Source organism: Gavialis gangeticus, unplaced genomic scaffold (assembly GCF_001723915.1).
Source record: "Gavialis gangeticus isolate Ggan-Ray unplaced genomic scaffold, GavGan_comp1, whole genome shotgun sequence".
In the NCBI taxonomy this organism is placed as follows: domain Eukaryota; kingdom Metazoa; phylum Chordata; order Crocodylia; family Gavialidae; genus Gavialis; species Gavialis gangeticus.
In genome coordinates, this window is record NW_017729011.1 from 4,517,136 (window position 1) to 4,523,123 (window position 5,988).

At 50.9% G+C, this 5,988-nt stretch overlaps 1 protein-coding gene across 2 annotated transcripts in view; it reads left to right on the forward strand.

The window, feature by feature from the left end:
* Positions 1–206: 206 nt before the first annotated feature.
* Positions 207–5,988, forward strand: part of LOC109292819 (ectonucleoside triphosphate diphosphohydrolase 8-like) — a 19,324-nt gene continuing 13,542 nt past the window's right edge. The window contains exon 1 of one of the 2 annotated variants that reach the window (XM_019510419.1): positions 207–298. The gene's annotated coding sequence lies outside the window, so the exon portion shown is untranslated. Of the gene's footprint in view, positions 299–3,572; positions 3,731–5,988 lie in introns of those variants that run through there. The other variant, XM_019510418.1, reaches the window with a different exon arrangement.

Below are 5,988 nucleotides of genomic sequence, written 5' to 3' on the forward strand. Positions count from 1 at the left end.
CAACACTAAATGATCAGCCTTTCTCTCTGTCCCTCTGGAGTAGCTGTCATGGAGGCTCAACAGGAGTCAAATGTCTGGTCAAGCTCAGTACTATATAGAAGCCTTTGTACAGAAGAGGCAGGTGTGAGGGTAGCGCCAGCCAAATAGTGAAGGCAGCTGGCTCTGCTGGGGGGACCATGCTGGAGGACAGGAGCCAGGAGGATGGGTCACAAGACCTCTTGTGCAGGGTCCAGAGGAAGGAAGGCCTGAGAAGCCAGAGCCACAACTTCTCCAACATGTGCAAAAGTCTCATGAATGGGTGAGTAACTAACTACTGTACTGAATGCACCTCGAGGTGTTAGCTCTGTGGTGTGTGGGGGAAAATTACCCCTTGAGCCAGGAGAGCTGAACACTCAGGGACTGGCCAGAGGTTTGTGCCAGATTATCCTGTAGACCAGCCCAGGGCTTGCAGCAGGGACCCTGCCAATGCCAGTAAGCTCTTCCCTGCTTCATTTTCACCCTCCCTGCCCCAAAACAGGCTGGGGACATCTCCAGCTCAGTATTCACAGAGGGCAATGGGGTATGGCATTGAATCCAGCAGTGAACAGGTTAAAATAACTTCTTCACTGGAGTGACTTACGTTGTTTAGCTATAATGTTGCAGCCCTCCTTCTCTAGCCCACTGGCAGAGGCAGCTTTCTGGGTATCTCAGCAGGAAGTGCCATTTGGATAAAGCTGTCTCATCAAGGGACATCTGATGGCTCTTGGGGCTTATGCTCTTGCAACTACACCCCATTGGTTCATGAGCAAAATTCATTTGGTGGGTTTCCAACATTATTGGTATTGAGAGTAGTGCCCGCACATACACAAAGTGAAAGATGGCTTCTGGTTTGAATAACTTACAACGGAAACAGTTAAGAGGTGGAAAGGAGGTGTAGAGAAGCACCTCACCCTGGTTCTTACCCAGGTTTCCAGCAAGTGCCCTGCCCTCATTTCTGAGAAGAATGGCTCTCCTGTGGGCAGGTGATTGATCACGCGCCAAGGTAAAGGGAGTTTCTTAGGGCTGTGCTGCATTCGCACACTGCAGGGGCAAGGTATATTTGGACAGCCTTTGTTTCAGACAAAGGAAGTCCTCAGTACAGATCTATGTGGTCCTCAGTACAGTCCTTAGAACAGATCAGGCCCATGAGGCTGCCCCAGAATTTAGCAGGAACCATAAGACAAAGGGGGCTTCACTAAGGAAAAAACAGGTAAAACCCAGATTTTCTCATTTTAAGGAGAAAGAAGTGGATTTTCTCTCTCTTTAAGGAGGAAAAAAATGACTTTTCTTCTTTAATGGAGAAAAACAAGGGAAACGGTGGGTTTCTCCTTGTAGGCTGGCACAGTTTCAGTCTGCAAGGGGTCGGGGGGAGTGGGAGGAGGGCCATCAGGTAGGGGGTGCCACGTGCCTGTGTGCATGCACACATTCACATGGCAGCCAGGCAGCATGAAAGCAGCTCCTGCAGCTCCCTGCAGGTAAGTCTGGAGTGGGGGGGAACTGAGGCCCCCCATAGGGCGGGAGGGAATTAGGCAGGGCTGAGGCTGCTGCCCAGTGGGGGTGGCACATGGGGCTTGGGGGTGGAATGTGTGGCCGCAGGTCCTGGGCAGGGAGCAGGATGGAGCCACAGGCAGCTGGTTTGGGCGGCAGTGGTGGGGGCTGCCTCCCCGTTGCTGCACGCACTCTGCGGGGGAGACATAGAGGGCACATGCCTCCCAGGTTTGTACGCGGGCTGGGACAGATGCAAGCTGCCTGCTGCAGGCTTGGGGCTCCTCCCGCTGGGGCCTCTGCAGTACGGTGGGTGAGACCCAGTGTGGGAGGGCAGAGTGGGATGGGGAGGCTTGTTGCCTCTGCTGGGAGCCCCACACTACGATGGCAAGATGCCCCTTGCCCATCCAGCAGGAGTTGGGGTGGTAGCACAGAGTTGTGTCCCCCTGCTGCTGCCAAGAGGACAGGGGTCACCTTGCCGTGGCAGTGCAGGGATCCCAGCAGTGACACTGAGGATTCCTGCCCCACTCTGCCCTCTTGCCCCAGGTCTTGCCCTCTGGGCCATGGAGCGGGGAGGACACCAGGGCCAGAAGCCCCAAGCCCACAGCTGGCAGCGTGCATCCACATCCTAGCATGGGCTCCACTCCGGCTATGCAACCCATGGGGAAGCTGGGCTCTGCACTCTGCTCAGGCTGCACCAGATGCTGTCTCCCACAGGCAGAAGCTGGGGCTCAGGTGCTGCTGGGTGGGCAGGGGGCCACAGACCCAGGTTCCCTGGCCCCATAGCCCTGGGACCTGGGGGGACACTCCAGCAGGGCTGGAGGGTGGGGGGCTGTGGGTGGGGAGTGCGGGGCAGTGGCATGAGCAAGGCACCAGCATATCAGGGCTGCTGAGCACCACAAGCAGCAGGGGCAGGGGTGGGGGCAGAGGTAGGGGAGAGAGCCACAGCTGGACCCACATCCTGGTGAGTGAATGGGGCAGGGATTAAAAAACCCAAAACCAAATGGCAGAATTTATAGGTATTTAGAACATGTTTTATTATAGTGACTGAGGCATTGGTAGGCTTCCAAACTGCTTTAAAATTGTAAATAGATCAATAAAACATTATGTTCAATGAACACATACACACACACACACTTCATTTTGATCACAGAAAAATACAAATTTGGGGGTTTTAATTGGAGAATTTGCAAATTTTTTTAAATTGGAGAATTTGGGATTTTTAAAGAGAGAAAATCAGGATCCTTGTTGATAAGGTCTGAAGGATGTCTGGCTGTGGTGGTGTGCTAATGGAAGAGGAGACTGGACTACCTGGTCAGAACTGGGGGCATTAGTGCAGCTATGTGTATAGAGACTCTAGGTTGGAATAGAAGTGGGTAGTGAGCCAGGCATGAGGGGCACTGCAGAGCTACAGGTGGAGGAAGCCAGTACTGGAATGCTGTGGGAGCTGAGGTCTGGGGTGGAGGCTTCTTTCCCTCCATCTGTCTGTACATCTATTGCCAAGTAGCAGCAGATGAAAGGGAAGCTGACCTGCTTCACTGAGCAGAGGCCCGAGGGAGCGGCTTGCATCTTGGACCGAAGCAGCAGTGGAGCTCCAAGCTGGCGTGGCTTCCTGGGGATGAGTGACCTTCCTGTTCCCATGGCCTTAGGGTTCCTCTAAGTCAGTGCAGGGAGGCATCTTGCATTGCCTACTGCATTTATGATGGACTTGGGAGGAATATCAATATGCATGCTAAACCCCTTTCGCTGCTGCCAGGAAGTGCAGGGACCCTGGAATCTGTTTCTTAATAAACATGCCTCATTAATCAGGGTGATACTCCACAGTACATCCAGGATAGCAGCACTCAGACCATGGACTGAGGCTTTTGGCCATGTGGTCACACCCTTTCCCCAGCAGTGAAGTGGTTAATATTGAAAGCTTGAGGTTATGATGACGTCTGGGTACTGGGGACAGAGCCAACTAGTACAACCTGCCTGTATCACCTGGACCTGCAGAAAGAGAAGCTCTGGGAAGAATGGCCTCTTTCCTGTGGGCAGGTGATTGGTCGCAGGCCAAGGGGAGGGGACGCTACCTTGGGACTGCTGTGCGCCTACAAAGCAGGACTGAGAGGTTCCCGGGCAGCTTTTGTCCCAGGCGCAGGACACCGCTCTCGGGGGGGATGGACTAAGGCCGGCAGAGATTGCAACTCCAGGAGCCCAAATATTCCTCTCATTTGCACCAGCACAGGTGAGTCATGGGGCCTGGAGGTGGGAAGAGAGGCAGGTATTTTCCCTGTCAGTAGCTTGGTAGGAAGCCACTGAAAGTGCAGCTCTGCTCTGAACCCTGATTCCATGCAAGCATTCTGCTCTTCCTTGGCTGACGGGCTCCCAGTCTGTTATCTGAGCTGCTCTTGGGAACTCAGTATGTTTTGCTGACTTTCCACTCTGCTCAGTGCAGCCCAGCTACGGGAGAGGTTGTGTTCTGCTCCTTTCTGTGCACCGGTGATAGTTGTGTGACTAAGTGTCAGTCAGTTGGTGCTGTGCAAATGCAGGGAGGGTAACAGAGCTGCAAAAGTGTTAGGGCAGAGTTTGTCATGCAAAGTCCTTGGTGCTGTGTGAGCGGTGGAAAGGACCTAGAGAGAGAACTTGGGTAACAAGTCAGCTGTGTAAAAGACATCCTTCTGCGCCCTTCCAAATACACAGATTTACTCCATGTGTTGCAGATCATAATGGTTCCTAATGTGCACAATCTAAAACCATTGACTGTTTGCTCAAGTCTTTCTCACTACATAACTTTCAAATTTTTTTCCCCCCAAGAAAACCATAGCAAACCACTAGTGAAACAACTGATGTGTCTTCTGTCTGTATGTCAGTCTGCAATAAAACAATACTGCAAAACAAGCTGTGCTGCACGCACATTTGTATGTGTTCAGTAAACTCATGCAAAAAACATGACAGGCAGGAACTACTCTGAGCCTTTCAATAGTGGATGCTGTCTGCGATCCCTCTGTCTAGTGCAGTGCAGAGTTAGGCTCCTATATTTGTGATACTTATATACCAGATTTATTTGGCCATTCTCACCATAGCATCCAAATATATTTTGACTCCTGTTAATGCCACTGAACTAGCAGAGTGAAGGGAAAGCACGTCCTCCTCTTTTTGGTACGTCCTAAATAGAATTAGGTTACTAAGTGGTGAGCTCTAAATGCCAGACTGAAGCAGTTTGCAGTAGTGACACCATGTCCTGATTGGCCTGGGTACTACATAAGCAGTCAGTGTTAATGAAAAAACCTCACCAACACATGCATCCCTAGAAGAGCTGTGAACATGGCGTGTATTGAATGTATGTATATGCTTGTTTTAAGCAACAGCAAATAAATGGCCAAGTATGATAGTGGACTACCTTCTCAACCCCCTATATTAAGTTGTTCATCACTGTGGAGGAGACATGTCTAATCCCTACAGACAGAGAAACATTTTCTGTGAAGAGCCATAATACCAGTGTTACCGGATTAGATGAGGCAAATGGCTATAATCAAAGACGTGATCTGTAGTTCAGCTGGGACTTGACCTTGTATTTCCTGAAGTCAACTCTAATGCTAATTCCATTAAACCACCCATCCTTTCCTACTGTTGCTGTACTTGTTGATCAGCCGGAGGCTACGGGGACATGAGTTTGGGGAGGGGATGGAGATGATACAGAGTGAAGAGAAGTAAACTTTGATTGGCAGTGACAATGGTGAGGGTCTGGTAAGGTCAGCTATTTTGTGTACTAGGATAGGACATTGGTTAGGTAAAGCAGACTCTGGCTTATTTTCTCACACTATTTATACTGCCTTGGGATCGGCTCCAGCAAGGAACTGAGCACCTCAATGGAAGGTGTGAGTTGTTTTGCTCTCATTTTAATGGGTTGGCCCTTTACTCTGCTTGAAAGGTTGGTGGTATCTCATTGCATGTGCTTTGTGCTTGGTGAATGACTGTATGAACAGTGAATCAGCATGGATGTACAGAGCCTGATGACGTCTGGACTGTCCTTTGGCATGCTACAGCTCTGGAAGAGGTGACCACGATGAGGTCCCAGGGCTGGCCTGGGATATTGTGCAATAACTATCCACAGGAACAAATATGTTTGCTTAACTACTGTGACTTCACTGGAGGCTGAGGGAACCTCTCCAGGTGGTATCAGGTTACCTGGCAGAGCATTGCACTGTCTGCCTCTCTAGGGTTCCCTGTTCCTCCCAACTCCTCCACCCCCGTCTCCATGGTGCTAGCAGCAGTCCTGGGTTTCCCTCTGTGTTCATGACTAGTCTAGTTAATGACCAAGGGCGTGAGCTCATAACAGCATGCAATTTCCTTGAGGCATGTAATCCACAAGCAGGCAGGAGGTTTATCCTGGGAGAATCATATCATAGAATCATAGAAGTAGGGTTGGAAGGGACCTTGTAGATCTTCAAGTCTGACCCCCCGCCTGGGCGGGAGAAAAGACTGGACTCAAATGAGTCCAGC